The 24,788-nt window shown below is 48.1% G+C and overlaps 1 protein-coding gene across 2 annotated transcripts in view; it reads right to left on the minus strand.

Moving 5' to 3' along the window:
- Positions 1 to 23,892, minus strand: part of ATG7 (autophagy related 7) — a 1,270,091-nt gene extending 1,246,199 nt beyond the window's left edge. The window contains exon 1 of one of the 2 annotated variants that reach the window (XM_086938958.1): positions 23,779 to 23,892. The gene's annotated coding sequence lies outside the window, so the exon portion shown is untranslated. The remainder of the gene's footprint in view (positions 1 to 23,778) is intronic. The other variant, XM_086938957.1, reaches the window with a different exon arrangement.
- Between the last annotated feature and the right edge of the window lie 896 nt (positions 23,893 to 24,788).

A 24,788-nucleotide genomic window follows, 5' to 3' on the forward strand; every position in this document is an offset into this window, starting at 1 on the left:
GAAATTAGTTGTTGGACCTGGCCCATTTGCAGGGTTATCCTCAATCTTTTTGCCTTCCTCCGCATATTGTTCTGGCCTTCTTTTTGTTTGCTTTAGGACTCAAGGTACCTTACCACTTATAATCAGTGCTATGGTGCATGTGCTCTCTCCTCTAAACATGGTATGATTGGCTTACACCTGTTTGGCATATTTGTTTTACTTGTAAGTTCCTTGTAAAGTGGTATTCCATATACCCAGAGCCTGTAAATTAAATGCTACTAGTGGGCCTACAGCACTGCTTGTGCCACCCACATACGTAGCCTTTCAGACCTGTCTCAGGCCTACCACTGCAGGGCCTGCATGAGCAGATTACTGCCACCTTGACTTGGCATTTAAAACTTCTTGCCATGCCTTAAACTCCCCTTTTATTTAACATGGGTCACCCCTAAAGTAGGCCCTAAGTAGCCTTTGGGCAGGGTGCGATGTAAGTAAAAGGTAGCAAATGTGCCTTAATGCGTGCCATGTCCTGATAGTGACAAACAGCCTATTTTGTCTCTCACTGCTGTGATGCCTACTCCTCTCATAGGCTAGCATTGGGAATTCCCTTATATAATTTTGAGTGGTAATTCCTGATCTGAAAGGAGTGATGTTGCCATGGTTGGTATGTTTAGAATGATAGTGAGAAATCCTACTTATTGGTGTAGTTTGGTTATACATCACTGTAGGAAAGTGCCATTTTTTGCAAGGTTGCCCCCCCTTTTTGCATAATGTAGATGCACTTTGACAGAGTGTGCCCTAGGCCCCTGTCAACCAGGTACCCAGGGCCTATGTTCTTTCCCTAAAACTGTACTTTGTACTCCTAAATTGGAATCTCCCTGGCCACATGCAAGTCCCTTGTAAAAGGTACCATATTTACCATGGACCCAGTGACCAAGAAAGGCCTCTGAGGGCTGCAGCACATATTGTGCCACCCTTGGAGGCCCTGTACCTTAACACACACACTGCCATTGCATGCTGCACGTTTTGGTGCAGATGCAGAGAAAAATGAAGAGTCGACATGGCACACATCCTTGTGTGCTCTGCCTCTATCCATTGCCTCTGGTAAAGGTAAGCCTCCCGTCTAGCAGGGTGCACTATACCATTGCTGAGGGTACAGTGGCATGCACCCTGTACCCCTCCAGTGCCTAAGTCTATTCTTGGGCATTGTAAGTGCAGTACAGCAATAAAGAGTATATGGTCTCGGAGTTTGTCATTACGAACTCCACAGCTCCATAATGGCTTGACAGAACAAGCATTTGCAACGCAATAGGTCTCGCATTAGGAAAAGTTGAGCTATTGGTATTGTAAATGACACATTTTTTATTTATGTGTTGGTTTTGAAAATAGCGAAATTAATAGCTTTGTCATTTACAATGCCAATACTTTTAACTTTCGCAAATGTGACACCTATAGCATTTGTAATGCAATATGTGTTGTATTTACGGGACTTAGATGTACTGATATTACACAACAATTTTTTTTAACAATTAATAAATAAATACAAGTTATTGTAATTTATAATGGCAATAGCTTAAACTTTGTAAATAACTTTTGTGAAGATTATGTTCAGTGTATTTTATTGTGACAAAAATCCAAGAACAGAAGTGAAATATTAACATCTTTTTGTGACATTTGTAATAAAGCTTGAAACATTGAGAGAACATATTTGAACCAGTTGTTGTTGAATGGTTGCACCGATTGATGTTGTGGTGGCGACGAGTGATGTTGTGGTGGCGACGAGTGATGTTGTGGTGGCGACGAGTGATGTTGTGGTGGTGCTGAGTGATGCTGTGGTGATGCGATAGATAGATAGATAGATAGATAGATAGAGTGAGGGCGACAGATAGATAGAGTGAGGGCGACAGATAGATAGAATGAGGGCGATAGATAGATAACAACAATTTAGCATATAGAAAGCATACGCAAATAATAATAGCTGTTCCCACATAAATAATTAACTGCAAAATAAAGCGTTACTGTATTAATAATAAAAACGGTGTAGTCATTACGGGCAAATTTGTAGCATAAGGCAAACGTTTCCGGCTTTGAAGTTTAAAGAAAGCTGGTTCTAGTCACAGCGCTAGACATAAGCTCAAAATCAGTATTTAGCATAGTGTACCGCACAAGTGACATTTTGTTACTACTGTTATCGGAGTATTGCTTAAAGTAACTTCTAAAGCAGCCCCCACCCCGCCAAGGAAAGCAAAGACCTGCCCCATTCTTTATTAAAGCCATCTCGGGGTTTGCCCGCCCTGGGAGAGAGGGTTTTTTTTTTTGCTTAGCTCAGCCAAGCCCTTTGAAGGACCAAAAAAAAAAGGAATAAAAGCTCAGAGCTGAGACATGAACAAAATAAGCGTTTGAAGAATGCGAATTGTGAGTTTGGTGTGGGGGCGCCCCCCCTCGCTACACCTTTCGAATCCCCCCCACTTGACGAAGTTTAAAGCAGGACATTTGGGAGGGGGTCAGCCTTCGTGTGTCTTTGAAAAGTCAAAAGCAATTTACAAAAAGCGACAGTACTATACGCAGAGAATGCTACTCACAGAGAGGGTGGAAATGGGGAAAGATTTCAGCAGTTAGGGTGCAAAACAAGGGAGTTCACACACTAGGAGTCACAAGGACGGTGCGAACCAGGAGGACATGAAACGCGCAACACCGTTGCACTCTCCGGGAGCAGCGAAAAGTGTGCACTTTGAGAATGCAAGGGGGGAGTCTCACAGATAAGTGTGGACTAAGGGTACTCAGAAGTGTTTAAAAGAATGGTACAAGCAGATAGGGGTGATTAGAAGAGTGAAATGAGAGTACACAGTCTGAGGGAGCAATAAACTGGAACTTATACAGAGGAGAGAGCGAAGAGGTTACTCACAGAAAGTGAGTAATGGGGGACATGCAACATGAGGGTATAAGTTTAGGGTACTCACATACAAAGGTGTAATATTAGGGTAATCACCAGAGGGTGGAAAAGGAAGGGGCTAAGAGGATAAGTAAAATGAGAATACTAGCAGAGTGTGGAAAAGAAGTAGTGGCAGATCGGGGACATTGATACTCAGAGGATAGAACAAGCGAGTAATGAGAAAGGTGTCAAATGATGTGTATACAAGAGGACATTCACAAGGAGTAGGGGCAAAAATAGGGTACTGGCAGAGAGGCACTAACAGAGGTGTAAAATGAAGGGTCTTGACGTGAAGTGACAGTAGGGGCACTCTGGAGGGGGGTTACAAGGAAGAATTAATAAGAGAGTACTCACAGAGAGAGGTGTCTATCGGAAGCCAGGGTGGGGCTCTCTGTACAGTCCATGCACTCATGGGGTCCTCCAGCCCTGCAGTAGCCTTCAGGAGGCACGTCCCAGCAGACACTGCGGCCATGGAGCAGCAAATACACTGGCTGTGTCCTGAAAAGCAGCCCTGCCCGAAGGGCAACAACTGTAAGAACGCAGGAGAGCAGTTCCCTCACTGCCTGCACGTAAGATGTCACCTGGTACTGGAAGCGTCCTGTCGAGTTTCAGAGAAGTGCTCGAATAGTTGAAAAATACTATTTTTTTTTAAGAAAAACGCAAATAAAATTCCCAAAAGTCTGACCGCCTTCCTCTCCAGTCCAGAGTGAGGTTCCCCACACCTCTGTGCGCCGCACTCCAGGGAGGGAGGCGGAGAGTCAACGAGAAGCCAGGAACCAGGCGCTAATATGCCAAACATGCTAGAAACGACAATGATTTGAAGCTCCCAGATCCCAGAGCGTGTCAGAGAGAGGGATGGGAAAGAGAGAGAAGGAGAGCGAGCAGGAGAGAAGACAAAGGGGAGGCAGGGAAGCGGGGAAGCAGGGGATGGGAAAAGGGGGAACAGAGTGACAGGGGAGGAGAGAAGAGGAGAGAAGAAAACAAATGCCACGCCAATGAAACTTTGTGCCTTACCTCCTGGGAGCTCTTTATTGCGGCGGCCGCTTTGATGTTCTCAGTGGCCACACGACTCACTGAGAACATCAAAGCGGCCGCGAAAATGCTCCCAAAGGCTGTAGGCGGACAAATGGTGCCCGCGCCCGGCGCACATGCACAGTGCCCGATCCGCCTGCAGACTTTGGGAGCATTTTTGAAAGCCCCCTTACTATACTCTCGCAGAACAAAGCATGCGAGTTGGTTCAGTGAGACCTAAAAATGAGAAGTTTGAAATTGAACTTCTCAGCACAGTAAACGCACACTAATGCCACTATGGGAGTTAATGAAAAGTGCACTTAGAGGGCATCTTAGAGATGCCTTCTGAAAAACAAACTGACTCTAGTGTCCTTTCTGACTGGCTGTTCGCCAACTGCCACCCCCAGACATGTTTCTGGACCCCTGGGTCTAGAGCCTCCCGATCTCAGGGGTCTGAAACAAAGCACATCCTGAGCAGAGGTGCAAAGCCTCCTCCCCCCCAGGATGGGCAGGGTCCACAAATATCATCACCGCTTTTGTGAGCTGCCCCAGCCATTTGCTGCTCCCAACAACTGGCCCAACTTGTTCTGACCCCCATTTTGGGCGGGAGAATCGGTGGGAAAACCAAGATGGGAGGAGAGGTGTGTCAACCTTTACCAACCCCACCCCTCAGGTAGGGAAGGCGAGGGGAAGCACAACTCTCAGTTCCCGCTATTTTGAAGATGGGGAGACCCAACCAACCAAAGTGAGGCTTATGCCCCCCTCCCACTGGAGGGAGGCATATTAGGGGGTGTACCCACCCTAAAGAAGGGACCCATTGGTCCCAACCTTTACCTACCTGAAACACCCTAAATTTAGTATTTAGGGACAACCCTGAACCTTGCCTATGCAGACAAGAAGAAGAAGGACCGAAGAGCCATGCTGAAGGAAGAAGAGGAGGACACCAACTGACTTGGCCCCAGCCCTACCGACCTGTCCTGACCTAGACCTGCTCCAGCGAAATTCCGGTGTGTTCTACAGCCAGCAGTCCCCCAGAACGTGGAGGACCTGCCCTGCCTTCCCCAACCAGACTTTGTCGCCAGTGAGCACCGGATTTGCTCACCAACAGATTTTGGCTCCGGCCAAATCAACGAGTCTGCACCACTCTGCACCCGACGCCCACAGCCTGAGTTCAAGTGGCCTAACACCACGAGGAGGTCTCCCTGGCGATCCTGACCTGGGATCTGGTGATGCCTGACCTGCCTCGAGTCTCCCAACAATGCCTGCCGCCCCTTTCTGGACGATCCCCCAACTGGATCCGGTAAGAAGAATCCAACGCAAAATGACACCCCTGCACCAGACACTCCAAGGCCTTGGGTGGCCCAACCGACAGTGTCCCGTCATCCCATGACATTCCAACTTACCTCTCCAACCAGAGGTCGCCTCCAGAAGATCTTTGTGCCTGAGCCCGCAGTGTTTGTTCAAACCGGAGAATCCCCTTTGAAAGTAAAAGGGCACCAGACGCCAAAACAGCACCCTGCACCCAGCCGCCCTAGTGCCGCTGTGGGTGCACTTTGGGTGCTTACTTGAACCCCCATTTGCCCCGAGCTTAAATCCAGGAGCTTTGCTCCCTCAGCCTTGTAGCCTACCCGTGAGCAGCCACCAACCCCCATTGGAGAACGTTAGTTAGTAATAGGATTTTTAAAGCACATAGCTGCCCAAGGGATTTTCAGCGCTAAGAGTTAGATACGTTGCATAGAGCAAAGGGAATTTTTAGTGGCACTGATAAAAAATCCATGTCTTCAGCTTTTTTCTGAAATTTGATTCTGCTTGCCAGATGTGAAAAGGGTCTACCAGTCCATCTGGATCTTTTGACTCTAGTCGTTTTTAGTAGGCGTTCCGAGCAGGACCTTAGGCATCTATTGGGGACATATGACACCACCAAGTCTCTGATTTTACTGGGGAACATGTTGTTTATGGCTTTGTGTGTCAGGCAAAGAGCCTTGAATTTGACTCTGGCCTCAATTGGTAACCAGTGGAGTGTTTTTAGATGCTTACCCACTAGTTCCTGTATTGGCACCTTACACAAGAGCCTAACAGCAGTATTCTGTAGGTTGTTTAATAACATCATTTCAGGCCACTATGTAAAGGAGTTTCCGTAATCAAGACGTGATGTAACCATGTATTACTGTTTTTCTTAAATGATTAGAAATCAGCTCCAGAACCTTACGTAGCATTAGGAGTAGCCCAAAGCATGGGCCTGCTAGCTTCTTTGCTTGAAACTCCATTGTTACTTCCCATTCCAACCAAAAACGGAGATTTTTAATTGAGGGCATTGGGCCTCAGCACTCTACACCCGGCCGCCCTAGTGCCGCTGAGCGTGCTTCGAGAGTGAATTAAGTGTTTTTTATTTTGGAACAGTACATCATTGAGACAGCCACAACCATTCTGATCGGCATAAGTTTACAAGTGACAAGCTGTATACATTGCAGGACACTGGGAAAACAAGGGAGAGAGCAAGGGATTGTGTCCACCGAGGGTGGACGAGTAATACTCCTGTACCCCTGGTCAAGGATATAGAAAACAAAGGAAGGAGTATCACCCTGAAGGCTGAAGGTTTTCCAAGAGGAGGAATAATTATTCCTTTTATAAGAAACCCCTCACTCACCACCTAGTGGTGACATGCCTCATCATCGGGGTCAACCCAGGTGGCCTAGCGTCACCAGGGTGTGCTTCGACACCTGTGGTACAGTGGAGCAGGTTGTGAATGTGGGTGCGAAAAATAAATGTTAAAAATTGTCCTGGTTTAACTTAAAAATGTGAGTTTTATTAAAAAGCAACTGGACAATAATAAAAATAATAAAGGGCGAGATACTGGGAGGGGAGTTACGACCTAAGTATCTCTGTATGTGTTATGGTGAATTGGTCAACATGTTTCTACCAAATGGGAAAATTCCCGGTATTCATCAGGACCAAGGAGATGGAAGGTGTGGGTCCCCTAAAAGACTCACCCTATCCTAAATCCTTTCTATACCATTGGCAAATTGGCCAAAGGTGGAATCCTCAAAAAATGTAGAGCATAAGTAAAAACCTGTGGGGAAGAGAAAATAAACAGGCGTCAGGCGCAAATCATTCTTACTAGCCTGTTACGTCGTGCAGTTTCTCAGTGCGTTCATACTTCATGCCACAGTGATGTATGGAAAAACCTAAGGTGATAATGAGCGTGATGATATCGTGTCCGTGAGCGCTTAGTGTTAGTGCCAGGGACTGATATAAATATCAATAGGTGCGTGCACAATCGCATGCAATAGTTCCATTCTTATCGCCATAATACTTTGATAGGCAGAAGTCCCAAAATTGCGTTATTCCGGTTGTGATCGCAATTGTTTTCTGAATAGAGAGGTGTCTTAATGCGCATGATTATGTGACATGGGCCAGACAGTGGTGGCCCTTGGTAGTTGTGGTACAGGCTGTACCAGAAGTTTCAAAAAGAGACACACAGGACTAACAAACATGTAACATAATAACTAAGCACTTTCCCCCGTTGAGACGCTCCTATTAATACATGGCCGTCCTTTGTTTAATATCTGATGCACAACATCTTTCCATCTAACGTCACCATGTATCACTGTGGCATGAAGTATGAACGCACTGAGAAACTGCACGACGTAACAGGCTAGTAAGAATGATTTGCGCCTGACGCCTGTTTATTGTCTCTTTCCCACAGGGTTTTACTTATGCTCTACATTTTTTGAGCATTCCACCTTTGGCCAATTTGCCAATGGTATAGAAAGGATTTAGGATAGGGTGAGTCTTTTAGGGGACCCACACCTTCCATCTCCTTGGTCCTGATGAATACCGGGAATGTTCCCATTTGGTAGAAACATGTTGACCAATTCACCATAACACATACAGAGATACTTAGGTCGTAACTCCCCTCCCAGTATCTCGCCCTTTATTATTTTTATTATTGTCCAGTTGCTTTTTAATAAAACTCACATGTTTAAGTTAAACCAGGACAATTTTTAACATTTATTTTTCGCACCCACATTCACAACCTGCTCCACTGTACCACAGGTGTCGAAGCACACCCTGGTGACGCTAGGCCACCAGGGTGGACCCCGATGATGAAGCATGTCACCACTAGGTGGTGAGTGAGGGGTTTCTTATAAAAGGAATAATTATTCCTCCTCTTGGAAAACCTTCAGCCTAACTTCGGGTGATACTCCTTCCTTTGTTTTCTATATACATTACAGGACATTCATCTTTCACCTTGTGATTGTAAACAGAAGCGGGTTGCCACTAGAACAACAAGCCCCCATTTTTTTGTGACGGGGATTCACCCCGGCCCAAGTGTGTTCACTATGCAGTGTACTTGGGTGCGTCAGTAGTTTGAAAGAGCATCCCCCTACTTTCTTTCCATTTCCCCCAGATCTTTGTCAAATTGTGTGGGCATCCCCTGCTCTCATACACCATCCTTTCTGCCTGCATACACCAATCCATTTCGTTTGCCCAGTCGTTAAACATCCGACTGGACTTGGCCCCCCATTTACGAGCTATGTTGCGTTAAGCAATCATAAAGCCCAATGTGGCCCAAAGTTTCTCCCCCATTGTTAGGTCTGTTTTACCCCAGACGTTTAATAGACACTCTTGGAGTGAGATTGCTAGGTCGTTGCCACATAGTTGTTGCATGCGCGTGGCGATCTTATTCCAGTATTTCCCTATTTTGGGGCAGTTCCACCCTAGATGTAGAAAGGTGCCTTCTTGGCCGCAGTTCCTGGGACAAATTGCTGAGTCAAGTCTGTTCATTTTGACTAGTGTAGCACGTGTATAATATGACCTATGCAGTCATTTAAATTGAATCAGCATAAACCGGGACCAGATCCCCACTTCTCTGGGCGACGCCAGTGCCTCCAGCCAATCCTCAACATCCAGTCTGCCCACATCCTCCTCCCATCTGGATCTCAATTTCGCAAGCTTTTCTGGACAATTAATTAATATCTTCTGATAGATAATTGTGTAAAAGCCTATCACAAACCTAAGTAAGAAAGCAATATCTTCCAAGGGGGAAGAGGCCGGAAGATTCGCACTCTTCGGAATAGCTTGGCTTAATGCATGTCTGACTTGGAGGTATCAAAAGGTCTCTGTGGGAGCCAAATCGCAGTTTTTCTGAAGGTCGGCCAAGTGTCTAAACTTCCCTCTCACCCAAAGGTCGCCCACCCTGGAGAGGCACATCAACTCCCATTTATCAAAGCCTGGTTGGTTCCCCAGTAATCCCAGTTCTCCAGAATCCCACAGTGGAGTAGCTAAAGTTATTTTATCTTTCCAGTCCAGCGCCCTAGATGCTGTGTGCCATATTTTAACCCCTCCCCTGCTGATGACGGAACCGCTCCGTCATCAGCTGCGGTGGCGCTGTGTTGATGACGGAGCGGTTCCGTCATGGCCCGCCCGACGCTCCTGCGCGGCGCGAATTCCGCGCCTGCGCTGAGCGTTCTATTGAGCGGGCGGGGCCATGACGGAACCGCTCCGTCATAAGCACAGCGCAACCGACGCTGGTGACGGAGCGGTTCCGTCACCAGCATGCGGCCGCCCCGCCCCCTTAGCACTGCGGCGGAATAGCCGCCGCAGTGATGGGGTTAATTGTCGATGATGTTTGGGGGTGGAGTGGTGTTGCGTGTTTCCCACCACAAATGGCTCTGGGGTAACGACTCGCCTCATATTATGTCTGTCCATATTGTAGGCTGGATCATTGTGGGGTACACCATGCTCATACCAGCTCTTGGTCAGTTTATGTAGTGTGAAAGAAGTGTCCTTAGTTCAGTCTCTCCCGTCTTGAAGTATCCCGGGGGCACCACATATGCTGTATTTTGTAAAACATAAATAAAGCGGGAAAGTACCATCATTTTGTAGAGGGCTGCCCTACACAACAATGGCAAGGGTAATGACCTCCAATATTGTACGTCTTCCTGCAAACGGCGCAGAGGGGGGGGTCTAAATTCTGGCTCTGGAACACCGATGGGTCTCTGGTTACATAGATTCCTAAGTACTTAAATCCTTGGGGCGCTAGATGGCGGGCTAACAAGATGGCCACATTGTAGTGAGGCTCCGTCAGCCCTGGAGACACTATTCAAAAAATCATGCTAAACCTGTGGGGGAATCTCACTGTACTCTGCCCCATAATGTGGCGGAGGGTCGGCGGGAGAGGAATGCTCCGTCAGAAACGATTCAGAGACAGCCGCAGATTAGCTGGGCGCCGTGCAAATTTGCGGCCTGTGAGGAGCGGGGCTGCTGGCTGAGCTGAGAGCAGGGAGAGCCTACCGCGTAGACTGTGAGGCCGCACCAGTGTGGGGCTGCCGAGACTCGACTGCCAAGACCCCATGGCACAACTGCAGGCATCCGAGATAGGTGGCAGAGCCACTGTGGCGACCGCACGGCTGAGGGCAGCTGCCGTACCCGCAGGCTGCGTGCCATCCGGAGGAGACCCTCCGCGAGATGACGCTGCACGAGGCCCGAGCACCAGACCCACTACGATCGCCACGCAATCCTGCTAAGCCCCAGCTTGAGTCATATCCCCAAAATCTACAAGGGAGCCAGGTACCGTGTGAACATGATGGGACTGGAAAACACACGCGCGCGTGCTCCACCGATCCACCAGTGAACAACAGCATGGGGGGCCGCACAGGCCTGGGAGGAGGCTTGGGAGCGCGCGGACTTCGCGCCAGGCCGGGGATCACGGCCTACCGCCCCACAGTCACTACCGCTCCGGCAGATTGAACGAGTGCCACTAACTGCGGCCTGCTGGGACAGGAGATGTCCAGTGCACCCTGTGGGACTGAGGACCGCAGTCACTCACGTCGGGAATGCCCTGTGGGGAGTAGCGCCCCCCCCGCGACACAAAGCTGCAAACCGGCAGCCCAGTGTTGCAGCTCACCTGGTACATGCAGTGGGCCTCGCTCGGGCAGCTCTTCCTTCGGTGGCTGCGGCTTCCCGAGCAGGGTGTCCCGGAGCTCTTTCTGGACGGTGGGGAGAAGCGCAGCCCAGGCCCAAATCCGGGACCTATCCTGCTCGGCGCTCCACCCGCCTGGCTTAAACTGCAACTCTGCACACAACTAGAGGCCAAGCGCCACAGGCGGGGATGCACCATTTTGCCTACGACGACGATGTGCTGAACAGGAGTGGGGCCTTCACAATTCACATTTTTAGACAACACCTGCTGCCCTGTTCTGACACGGCACAAATACATTATCATGAAGCGGTCGAAGTGGCACGGCAAGGAGCACGTAGTCTCTACCAGAGTGCCCAAGCACATATCATGGGCACTGCTGGGCTCTTCGATGCTGCCCACGTTTTGCTAAAGAGGTAAACCCCGGGCGGGCGGCTGGAGGAGGGACGGGGTGGTGGAACGCGCCAAAACATGCCTGTATAACTGACGGAGCGGTTTCATGTGGCCCCCCTGTCAGGAACAGTGTTGCAGCGCCCAGCCTGGGAAGGGCACCCTCTCAGTCAGGCACCCGATACGACACGAGCTGCGATGGGCGTTGGAAAGCCGTGAATTCACCAGTGCACCTGCCCAAATAGACAATGGGGAAACTGGATGGTAAACAGGTCAAGCTTACGTTTGACACCCGCAGAACATCCAAGGGACAGCCGCCTGAGGCGGGGCAGGACAGTGCTGGCCAAACAGGTCAGAGCCCTGTAGATATTGACATGAAGGAGCTACTCTTCACAATAAAAAACGGCTTTGCATCTATCTTACGGGCAACCCTGCGACTCAGACTCGGTCCGTTACTCACATTGTAAGTGTCTACCTGCTACCACTTCATCATACATCTAGGCCGCTGGCATGCTATAAGCACACAGCACGGACCACGCACCATCAACATGGGGTTGCTGCACAGAAGGCTAAACAGGTTCTTTTAGATCTAACAGGAGGGTTTATGAGGGTGGGGTTTGTACACAGCAAGTTGGGGTCGCCGCTGTGGGGGGACTGTTGGGGTACTATGGAGGGCATTGCTAGGATTTCAATGGATTTCAGGCTACTCATGTACAGACAACACCTAGACATAGAAAAGTCGGCAGGCCATTAATACCTTCTCGACACTTGTAGATGGCAGGTGATGATCGACGAGCTAACGCTACTGCGCAAGTGAGACTCCAAACTTGGAAAAAAACGACACCTATTGGCCTACCTGAACAGGCATCATGTAGGCATAGCTATGTTGCAGGAAACACATACCCTCCTTACACAGCAGCCTCAGTTTGCGACTAGGAGGGCCTCCTTTAGATACTTTTCCTTCTACTCCGCCTACTCGAAAGGCACAGCTATTTTAATTAAAAGAACGGTTCCTTATAATAAAGCGGGCTCCATACTTGACCAGCAGGGGAGGTTCTGCATGACCTGGGGCAGGCTGGAGTCAGCTTCAGCATCAGTCACACTAGTATGCAGCTATGGACCAATGTGGATGACGAGGATTATTTTATTAAACTATGGGCTCATATAGTGAGCATAGGCTCAACCCACCTCCAATGGGGGGGGGGGGGGGGGAGATTTTAACCTAACCCTCCACCCATCATGCAATCGTTCCCACCCCTTGCCGCACCACTACACCAAAGCCCAGCGCCAACATCAGCAAATAATAGCCGAGAATTTGCTGGTGGACGTCTGGCGGCTTTACCACCCCACACATAGAGAAGGGACGTTCCACACGGCAGTACATAACAATTGGTCCAGGCTCACCTCACGAGACATAGCGATGCACGCCCTGTCCATGTGCCACTTAGCACGTACTTACTCCGATCACTCCCCAGTGTTACTGCAGCTGACCCCTCCTGGTATGACGTCCCAACCCATTATGTGGCGTTCACAGCCCACAGTGCTTTTAGACACTGTGTTTAAGACAGAAATGGGCGAGGCGCTAGAGGAATTCCTGAGGCTTAACACAGGTTCTGTCCCCACCCTGGCCACTGTATGGGAGGCGCTGAAGGTTACTGTTAAGGGATTTTGCATAGCCAAAACAGGGGGCATTCTTAAAGACATCCGAGCAACTCTCGCATGACTAGAACGCCAGATTCAGCAACAGGAAACAAACATTCACGCAAGACGCGAGGGACCCGCACTGGCCAGGTTCTGCGAGTTACTTATGGAACATCACGCCAAAGCAAAAAGGGAGTGCCTGTTTCGCAGCAAATACCACATAGCGCGTTGGTACGGGGAAGGGGAACGTCCTGGCAAAGTGCTTGCAGAGACTATCAGACCGCCTAAAGCAGCGAACCATGTGTTAGCCATCCGCGATGGGGAGGGCGAGGTACACCAGGACACCCCAGCCATAATGGCTGTTTTTACAACTCCCTACCAATCGCTTTACACGTCTTGTGAGACAGGGCAAGGCGAGACCGCAATATTTGCAGCAGATAAAACTCGCCTGGCTCAGTAAGGGGCAGCGGGAATTCCTAGCGGCCGACATTGAAGTGGAGGAAATACAAGGGGCCATCATGCAGATAAGGAGCGGGAATGCGCCGGGGCCGTATGGCCTCACAATAGAATTTTATAAGACCTACATAGATACGCTTGCCCCCTTCCTAAAATCCGTATATGAAGAGGCGGCCCAAGCGGGAATACTTCCGCCCTCCATGCAATAGGCGATGTTGGTTTCGCTGTTGAAGCCGGGAAAAAACCCTTATTCTACCTACTCATATAGGCCGCTGTCCCTAATAAACTGAAATGTCAAGATATTGGCAAAGGTGTTGGCCAACAGACTTGATGGGCAATCTAATCAGGCCAGACCAAGCGGGCTTTATACCTGGTCGGTCCACTTCTCACAACTTACGGACCCTATTCTCTATTATGCATGAGATCGACCAGGAAGACCAGGGGGTGGTAGTCTTTCTCGACGCCACCAATGCGTTCAATTCCCTGGAATGGGGTTACATGTTCCCTGTATTTACGCATATGGGGTTACCTCCCGGGTTCCTCTTGTGGATCAAGTTGCTGTATCATCGCCCCTGTGCCACCCTGCTCCTTAATGGGGAGCGCTACCCAGCCTTGGGTATTTCCAGATGCACGCGGCAGAGATGTCCCCTCTCACCCCTGCTATTTGCAATAGCAATGGAGCCACTGGCCGCCATGCTCCGGCAGCATCACAAGAGGTACGCGCTGGACTACCCCACAAGGTCAGTCTTCATTTCGCTGTACGCAGATGACATCACGCTTTATGTGCTTAATCCTGATGAAGGATTCAACACCATGATCCGTGCAATAATAAGATTTGGTGCCTTCTCGGGCATCATAAACTGGGGCAAGTCTCAGGTGATGCCGCTCACTCGGTGCACCACTTCCTTTCCAATGGACTACCTGCTACAGTGATGCAACGACAAGGTCCTGTATCTTGACATAACCATAGACAAAGATAAGGAGGGGCTAATGCGAGCAAACTATGGAAAGGTCCTTAATAACGTGGAGGACTCGAGCACTACGTGGATAGCCCTGCAGCTTTCCCTAGAGGGCCGAGTAGCCTTAATGATAATGGTTCTTATGCCCAAATTTTTATATCTGTTCATGAACATCGCCTTCAACCCAGGCTGCTCTTTTTTCACAAGACTTAAGAGTCAACTCATCCATTTGGCATGGGGCAGGAAACAGCCACGGATAAAGTGGAGCACCCTTATAGTGCAGTTTGCCCAGGGTGGGTTTGAAGCACCGATCCTGAACTTTACTATCTCAGTGCTCAGGCACACTATGCTGTGAACTGGTTCGAGCCTCCGCCCTTCATGACGCACTTAGCGATGGAACTGGGGTATATGGCGCCAATCCCCATAACGGGCTTTCTGGGCACTGATGATGAGACAGTCGGAGGACGAAGGTCAACAGTAGCCTGCACTAATAGCACGTGTCTAGCAATTGCAAAACGGTTCCAAATGCCCATGCTATACTCCCCGCTGCTCGCCCTCCGGGATCAACAAAGCGTGCCTGTCACATAGGAAGGTATCTGCAAGCGAATGCTCCTCACCCATGGCGTCCACACCTGGGGGGATATGTATGACCTCAGACAATTCAAAGGAGCAGATACGTTTTTTGAGGACAGCTCCCCCACAACCATGGAGCGATTCCTATACACACGCCTTAGGCAGGATGTTAAGGCTGCCACTCCTGCGTTCCCTGAGAAACCCCTCACATTGCTTCCCTTGCACCACCTGTTACAGGTTGGGGCACCTCACGCAGTGTCCCGTATATACAGGGCAACCATGGGGGCAGGAATACACAACACACTGAAAGCGAAGTTGGGGTGGGAGGCAGAATTAGGCTATCAGATAACCGACGAGGCCTGGACATATTGCTGTCAGCAAACGGAACGCAACACAGCGAGCAGTAGATTTAAGATAATACATTTTAAATGTATTAACAGGATGCACTATATCCAGTAAGAATGCATAGTCTCCAACTGCGCGATAACGACAAATGAGACCGCTGTAAGCAAGCGGGAGCAGGGTTTTTACATCTTGCATGGGAATGTGGGTCCATAGCGTGCTACTGGGCAGAGGTGGAGGCAGCCCTGCGGGACATGGTTGGGGACCAGCTGATCCGAACACCCGAGATGAGTCTCCTGGGATACTTGCCCGGGTATAGACGCCGAATCAAAAGCTTACTAGCTGTGGGTCTGCTTATTGCAAAGCGAAAGATTGCATGTAGATGGGGGAGGGGCAGGGCGCCAAAATTTAAGGAATGCTAACAGATGTAACTTACTGCCAGGAGCAAAATAATATATACACTGAGTTGCGAGTTGCTCTCTTTACGTTCTAAACCATGTGACTTTTGGGAACCTCTCACGAATTACCTGCTACGGACAAAAGCTAGCAACATGGAAGAAAATGAATCACATGCACAGACTAGAAGACCTGGTGCGGTCGATGGGTCATAGATTAATGAGGTTGATCACCACTATGCCCATTGTGCAGTATTATATCCTGTGTTTGCATATCACAGTTACTATGTAATGTGTCCAGCCGCTCTAGCCTCAACAAATGCACTGTACTAAAGTAGTCCTGCAATGTACCTGCAATGCCCATCACGTATTGAATGCGTTATGTTCTTGAAACTAAAAATGCCAATAAACAAAGTTACAAAAAACAAAAAAAAAAGTACTTAAATCCTTCTGTCACCACTCGGACCTCACATTCCCTAGGAAGACTCGGGTTTCCACCCCACAGGATATATATATATAAGCGACTTATCCCAGTTGATGGTACACCCCAAATGTTTTTGGTATAGGGTGAAAATATGTAGCACTCTATATAGGGAGGCGTAAGGTTTAGCCAAGTAAAGGAGAATGCTGTCTGCGTAAAGGGAGATTCCACCCTCCCAATCTACTGTCCATCCAAGTCCTCTGATAAGGGGATCCACTCGTATCCACACCACTAGGGGCTCCAGCACCAAGGCAAATATTAGTGGGAATAGTGGACAGACCTGCCTCGTACCTCTGTGGAGACTGAATATTGACGATCGACCCCCATTCACCGTCACCTGCGCCAGGGGCTTAGAGTATAGGAGTCCGATCCAGGCTATGAGACTTCTCCCAAAGCACATCAGTTCTAGGACGGCAAACAGGAAGGGCCACTCTATCATATCGAAAGCTTTTCTGATGAAAATACCACTGCCTGTTCTCAAATACCTGCAGACCACCCCGACACTCCATGTAGTCGCCTAAGGTTGAGCGCCATGTTTCTGTCTGGCATGAATCCGGATTGGTCAGGGTGAACCAATCTATGCATCCACAGGGCCAGGCGAGTCGCTAGGATTTTGGCGAGGACCTTTACCTCTACATTAAGCAGAGAAATCGGCCTGTACGAGGCGCAGTCATATGGAGGCTTCCCCCTCTTTATGGATCACGACAAAATAGGCAAGTCTCTGATTCTTGGGCAGTTTCCGCACTAGGACACTTTCCTGAAACATTTTCATTACATATGGTGCAGTTGTGGAGGCCGTCACCTTATATAGTTAGATTGGCAAGCCATTGGGGCCTATTGCCCTTCCCTGTTTTCATTGCCTGAATCGCCTGTCTTACTTCACTTTCTGTCAGCTCCAGCTCTAGACTGTCACTATTGGACGTATCGAGGGTGGGTATATTGAGTGTGGGTATATTGAGTGTGGCTAGAAGTTCCTTCGCCTCAACTTGGGTGATCGGAGTTAAGGACGTATATAGTTGTTGCTAATAGGCAGGGGATTGCAGATACCTTCGCAGCCTATCACTGATCCACTCTCCCGCATAGGAAGTGACCTCAAAGATCCATAGCGAGGCCTGCTCCCGTCTGTCTTGCCATGCCAGCAATATACTTGCTCTATCACCTACTTTGTATAGTCGGGTCAAGGCTGCACAAAAATGCGCCTTGGCTTGCTCCACAGCTATGTCCCTATATTCCTTCTGCCTAATCTGTAGCTTGTGCTGCATTTCTGGGGTATCTGAACGCAGCAGATCTAATTCAATCTGCAGAATCTCTTCTTCTATTTCCATGAGCTGCCTTGCCTTTTTTCTCTTGTGTGCAGAAATCAGGGAGGTGCCTTCACCTCTAATTATAGCCTTGAAGGCCTCCTATAGGATTTGATGAGAGTCCACCGACCACTTATTCTCTTCGAAATAGTTAACTGATGTTTTCAATAAGTCTTCTCCAATACTTGGGATTTTGAGGATCCATGGATTTAATGACGTGAGGTCTTCAAGGTGTGGGTGTGCCTCCGTAGGTCACCATGATTGGAGAGTGGTCGGAAATACCCCTCAGGAGGAGGAGGGTCTCATGAATTTGAGACAACTGGTCTGCCAACCCAAATATATAATCTATCTGGGACATGCTCATATGTACTCTTGAATGGAAGGCATAATGATGGGCAGAGGGGCTGCGTACATGCCACACATCTCTATGGCCGATTGCCGATATGAACTCGGCTAGCGCTTTGCCTGCACTGTCTTTTTGCCTGGGAGGCCAATGATCTACTTCTCCATTTAGGGCTGCATTGCAGTCCCCGAAAATCCATGACAGTATAGGTCGGGGAGGCGTGCCCGGTTGCGGCGCCCTCCCCCCTGTATTTGATAGGCACGCTCCACAGAAAAATAGTTGGAAAGGTGTCCAGGCTGCAAGTGTTGTCTTATAAGTTGCTCAACAAACAGATCAGTTGATGGGCCCTCTGCTTTCTCCGGCACTCCCAAGAGGCGGACATTGTTTCGGCGTGCGTGCCCCTCGTAATCTTCCAAACGCGCTTCAAGGGCAGTCGCTGTGGCCGTAAGGTGTTTCACCTGTGTCTCGAGCTCTTTAGTAGTCGTATTGAGTGCAAGTATAGACTCTTTTGTGGCTTTTACTCGGGTACCAAATTTCTAAGGTCAGCGTGCATCAGCAAAACTTCCGAGGCCACCGTATCGATTTTGGTTTCAAGCATGGAGTGGATTCCTTGAATGGCAACCATCAAGTCTTGTAGTGTGGGGCGGCCTGCTCCCTGTACCGACTTTGGGCAATGGTCCTCTCCATCTACTACTTAGGTATCTGTTTTGGAGTGGGTAAACATATCCCGCTTTGTTTGATGGGACATCTTTGCACCTTTATGGGCTGCCATTGTCTACCTTCCTTTCAGGTGGGTTGGAGAAATCTTACTCATCTCTTTCTAGCCAGTTGACCTGTTTCCGCAGTGTCAATGAATTAGGCGCATCAGTCGACCACCTCACAGGCCCCTCTGCCTCTATATCACTGCCTCCGGGGCTTGTCTCTCGCGCTTCTTGCTATGCTCCAATCTGACCCACTGTTCTGGAGCAACTGCGAAAATGTTGGACGATTAGCACCAAGTCGGCTACTGCTCCTAAGTTCTTGGATCCGGGTAGAAACAGTGATGTGCAGTTCCTGTCTCCCACCATAATATTGGTCCCGCTCCATTCTTCTCATCGTGGAAGGTGTAGGTATTTAAGTGAAGGCTTACCCAGGCTGGCAGTCCTTGGGCTGAGAGTTCGTGACCGCAGCAACCAGTTCAGATATGATTGTGCAGCTCGCCCATAACTTGCAAATACCACCGCGGCCGCCCGCCAGCACGGAATTAACGTGGTGGCTGCGGCTACAGCGGACCGGGACCACCGCACCACAATGCCCCTTGGTGGTGTCTCTCCACACAGAGGCAGAACAGGTCTCTGACCGGCAGGCCTCGCTGCTCGGCAGACTTCCACACGGCATCACCTAGGAGGCGCCCCAGCCTCCGGCGGTCCCCGGTGCTCAATGGTGTCAAGGACCACCACCTGCGCACTTCCCTCATTCTACCTCGCGGCCACCATGGCTGTGTCCCCTCTGCGCTTTAAGGCATTTTCGGCCGGCGGGTTTCCACTCTCCTTCCATCCGACAGGCACCGGGAGACAGATCTCGTCACTCCTAAGGCACATGCCCTCCACGCAACCTCTGTGTCCTACCCTACTGCAGGTTGCATCCGCTGATCACGGGCTTCTGCTCCACCTCTGTGCCCCACAATTCAATGGGCTGCTGTATGCGGTGTCCAGACCTTCCTGTTGCGGTATAGTGTGTGCTGCAATGGATAATTGATCGGATATTTAGGGGTTGGAGCAGGTGCCCGACAGAGCTCTCTCAATGTACGGCCATCTTGCTTAGCCGCTGGCCACGCCCCCTCAAGAGTGAATCCATGACCCTGGGGGAACCCTTGTTCTAACCCCAGAAAACCAACTCCCAAAACTACATACTTACCGTTAAAACTGATAACTTAATTTCCTCCCATAGGAGTGCATTGACTGTTTTTCTGTGAAAAATGTTGTGTAGAGTTGGAAAATTGTATAAAACCTTAGAAAACTGTATATTTACAAAAACTGATTTACTCACCTTTTATCTAGGAAGTGTCCCAGTGTGATATCTGGGCATATCACACTGAGTAGAAAAAGTAACTTGCAAAGTAATCTGAAAAGTAACTCACAAATTAATCTCAATAGTAAATGAAAAGTAATTCCAACTGTTTTATGAACAAGTGACTTATCTGTAGCCAATCCAATTGCACTCAACTGCATTCAAAATGTATGTATTTAACTGCATTAGTCTTCTTGCAAAGTACTATTACACTTATCTGTATCAGCCCTGGCTTGGTTCTAGGAATAAAATACAACAAAATAATATTTCTATACAAAACAAATTGGTCAGAGTTCAGTCTGTGAGTGTGTGACATCATTTCCTGCCTGAGTGTGTACAATAAATGCTTAACACTACCCTCTGATAAAGCCTTACTGCTCGCCCACACTTCCACAAATAGAGAGTAAGGTATTCTCTACTTTAGCCTCTGCCTACCTTTGGGGATCCACTGCACTCTGTGCACACTATACCTTGCTTTGGTATAGTACATACAGAGCCAGCTTCCTACAATCACCATTCATTTTAGAAATGCAGATTTAAGAAAGTGGCCATTTATCTTTGCTTATGACTCTTTGTGCTTTGCAGCCTGACTCAAATCCATGTCTAGGGCTGGGTGACGGCTACACTTGGTGTATACTTTCCAGACAGCTACCACACAGAAAGGGTTGAGTGTGTCAGGGATTACATTTGCATACTGATGGTCTTCCTGGGCTGAAAGAGGGAGAGGGCATTCACACTTTACATTTGTATAGGTATACGTAGTGTTCTGCCTTCACAAAAAGGGCTTATTTCCCCCCTACTGATATCTGGAGCCAGCGCTGGGTTGAAAGAGATTATTGCACGCTTCTAAACGTTCCTTTGAAGTTCTCCCTCAAACAGAGACAATTTTGAGTATAAGTACAGGGACTTTGACCTCATGATTTTAGACACTGCTGAGGACTTGTAACCAGACGCTGGTGTCTCTACATGCTTCTTATTGCCAGAGGACTGCTGTGCTGCCATTGGGACTATGTGGTTTGTTGTGGGGGGTCCTGCCTGCCTGCTAGGCTGTGGAAAAGACTGACACATGGCACCCTGTCTTTATGTGCTGACCTGCTGCCTGATCTCTGCATCTTGCCCCCAGGGCTCTCAGGGACTGGTTGGCTTGCCACCTCCCTGCTCCTTTGGGATCTACAAGGATTCCATTACAACAAACTACCAATGCATCTTGCTTGAGCACAGCGCTTCGTGCTACTAGGATTCTAGCGTGTTTTTGAGAAGCCCTGAGGTGTGGGCATTTTTAGCAAGAACCAAGCATCCCAAATTGTGGAACGGGCACCACAGTGCAGAGGGAAGCCTGCCGTGAGACCGGATACACAACGACCAGTAACTACTAGTGCTAGGAGCTTTGAGCTGCCCAATCTGTATGCAAGCTCAGCACTCCATTTCTCTTTCTCCAAAAGGGATCTGTGCTCAAGAGGGTTGAAACGCAGTGGAGTTCGCAGCAACACCAGCGCGTCACACACTGCCATCGGGCCCAGAGGTGTTGTTAGAGAAACTTCATGCCCTGTATTCTCTTGTCAAGAGACCACCGCAGTGTTGCATGGACCCTGAGAGAGGAAGACACCGCTTATGGAGTTTTCAAAAGAGATTTTCCCAAGCGGCAGCTCACCTCATCCTACAGAAGGAACTGTGGGAGTGCGGAAGCTGCATTTTTGCCTTCTCTTCGTGCTGGGGCATTGGCTTAGCCTCAACTTCAGTGTAATCCCTGGGAGTTTAGCAGCTGCCCTGCACACTCATTGGCAGCTGCATGCAGTAATCCTGACGCAGGTCAACCGAGTGAGACCTCCCCGCTAAATCTGGCAGTTTGTGTTCCCCTACCAGAGAGAACACATGTTGGGGTATCTTCTCCTCTTCAGGGGGGTACGGCGGGGTGAATCTTCATTGGAGCACCTTCACCCCCACCCCGAGTAGGAACGGATTGCCTTTGGGAGAACTGCCCCTGGAATTAGCGTATAGGCCATAGTAGGTGCTTGGTGCTACTGGGTCCCAAGGGTTGTGTTTAAGATGTATTAGGGCACACTGAACTGACCATATAACTGGTAAAAATAGTGCAGATGTGCTATGCCCATATGTTTATTGTAATTGTAAGTGATTTACACTAAACATCCCGCAAAATTTTCAAAGCAATTACTAATGTGTTTTTCTGTGCCTCACATGCCAAGCTTTTTATGATGCATGCTATTTTGAGCCTTGTTTGTACGAGCAAACGATTACCCTCTAATAAATAGCATGGTAAGCCCAAGGTTTACTTATTGTTACTGCTACTTCTCCTGCGCTACTGTTAGGCTGTATGTCGTTTTAGCATTTTAGAGGATAACCAGTACCACCTAATTATTTGCCTGGTATGCACAGTATTCAAGTCATTTTGATCTGTATTTTTACACAATATACTGTATATGTTTAAATTATCCTGTGTTGAGTCTCTATTATGGTGTATTCATTGTGTTTTGGTGTGTGTTGCACAAACGCTTTACACATTTCCTCTTTAGATAAGTAGACTGCTCTGCGCCAAGCTACCAGAGGATAAGTAGAGGTTATCTTTGGTGTGTAACTGACTTGCCCTGACTATAGGGGGGGTTCTGCCTGGCTTAGGTGCATACCCCAGCCAACCAGAAACCCTATTTCTAACATGAGCTATGCAAAAGTGTGTATTTCATAGGCACCCTCTAAATCCTTACATAAAACTAGTACAAGCAATACAGAATCCACTCTATGCTAACAAAACACCATGTGATTGGTGTGCAGTAGGAAAAAAATCCTGAAATGTGCAGACCACCGTACTGAACAAGTTGAACCCTTATGCATTGCTGGAGTCCTTATATCCAAATCACGTATCAAAATAGTCAATTCAAACAGCTCTTGCAAGAGAGAGCTTTGTGTAATCTGCATGTCATGGGCTGGTGTGCCTTCTGCAGCACATTGCGAGTATCCCAAGGTCACGTCTCAATACCAGTTGCATAAAGTAAGGATTAAGGTGAAAGCTGCTAATTTATAAATGTAAAAATAAAAGTCACAGTGTTTTTTGGGTTTTTTTTTTGCATATTTTATATAGCGCGAACTCGACCTGAAGGTATTGGAGCGCTTTACTTGAGCACCATATTTACATTACACATTCAGGCACGGGGAGATTGAGTGATTTGCCCAGAATCACAGGATGTGGACGCAACTTTAAGGCTCGAACCCCGGTTTCCAGCACCAGAGTCTGCAGTTTAAGCATGAAAGGGGCGTGAGTAATAAGGGACCAATGCGTCACGTGATCCAGTAAGGGGATCACCCCTATAAGGGTAGCGCTGATTGGGTTTTCCATGGTGCTTGGCTCATCAGGCGGGCAGGGCACATACAGTAGTAGCCATTCAGTTTCTCAGTCTTCGAAGGTTGACAAATGAACCAGCTTGGAATTTGCAATGGTGAAAGATGTTTATACATATCTTCAATATCCCCAATTAAGGGATAACGAAGTAAAACGGTAGCAATATAGACAAAACATGTCCAAACTGAAACAAATATCTTCTAATAAGGGTTATCTAGGAAACTTAAAGAAGCATGTAAAAGGAACATCATCTGGTAGCTTTCCGCTTAAAAATAATAGGGGAAGCTGGCACTTCTGCAAATCTATCCTGCCAAAAGAGAAGTGTTTCCTCATCCTCCCGCCCAAAAAATAAGAATGAATACTTAGGGCTATTGGAATTCCCGCATGGTGTCTGTCCTGAGCAAAGTAAAGGCAGCGAATCACTGTGCGCCCACCTTCCAATTAGTTACTCAAATGCCTTGCTCTGTTTTAACATCACCCCCACCCATGATCTGTAAAGTGCCCTTTACTGACTAACAATGCTTCTGAAGGCAATTTAAATAATTCTTCCCTATTTAAAATCAAACATAAAAGTAGCCCTCACAACGACGCAACCCTAAATCATCACAATGAAGAAATGCTTCAATAATAAGGTGACCGCCTGTTCTCTACTTACACGGACCGTCCAAAAATCCAGTCTAATGTCGGGTGTCTCTTAATCTTCCTTTTACCGAACACATTTATCGTGAATTTAGTTCTTCCGCATCACATGACAATCACAAGCCCTGCGCTCGACCAATCCTAGTCGTTGTCTTGAAGTAGGTGAGGCTGCTCCATTTGCAACGCGATCTAGGATTGGAGTTTCGTCAGCACCTTAGCCAATGATAGTGCTTGTTCAGAATTCGTTAGTGCTCATTGGCTGTCAAGTTTGCCATATATTTGTTTGATATAAACATTGTCAGAGGCAGCTGAAGCCGCAGTCGTCGAGCCGCGAGCGCTGTTAGTTTGAAATGGGCATAACTTGTTTAGTGTAGGGTGACCAGACGTCCCGGTGTCCCGACACTTTGCTCCAAATTACCGAAATGTCCCGGTTTTTGTGCAGTGCCCGGGTTAAACAGAGAAATGCCCCGGTTTTTAAATAGTGTCTCGCACTAAAAAAAATGAACATCTCTCTGTTTAATTTTTTGAACACCGAGACACTTTTAAAAAACCGGGACATTTCTCTGTTTAACCGGCACTATATTGGGTAACTTATATTAATAGGCTAATTAAAAGTTATAGCGCAAGCCCCCTCCAATAACACTGATAAAATGAATAAATGCAACACGCTGCCAACTGCATGGTAAACAGTATTTTACCGGAAGCTAATCTCTATTCCCCAAGGGTTTGGAGCACGTTTAAAGAATATCATGGAGTATTAATGGTAGGCCACCTGTCGTGGCTATATGACACAATGCTACTAAATCCAAAAGTGTTCACAATAGCTGACGCAGGTACATTTAAAATGCCTAAAATAGCAAAAGTAGCAGTGCTGCGCTGGAAAAAATGTGCATATGTATATGCTGCTGAGTATATTCACCCAAAAACAATACATTATAAATTCAGGCAGGCGGGGACTACCAATCCCATAATCCCACACTGTGGTAGTATATGAACTAATAGACAGCAACACTACAGCCTATGGCA

Source organism: Lissotriton vulgaris, chromosome 9, assembly GCF_964263255.1.
Source record: "Lissotriton vulgaris chromosome 9, aLisVul1.2, whole genome shotgun sequence".
NCBI classification, from domain to species: domain Eukaryota; kingdom Metazoa; phylum Chordata; class Amphibia; order Caudata; family Salamandridae; genus Lissotriton; species Lissotriton vulgaris.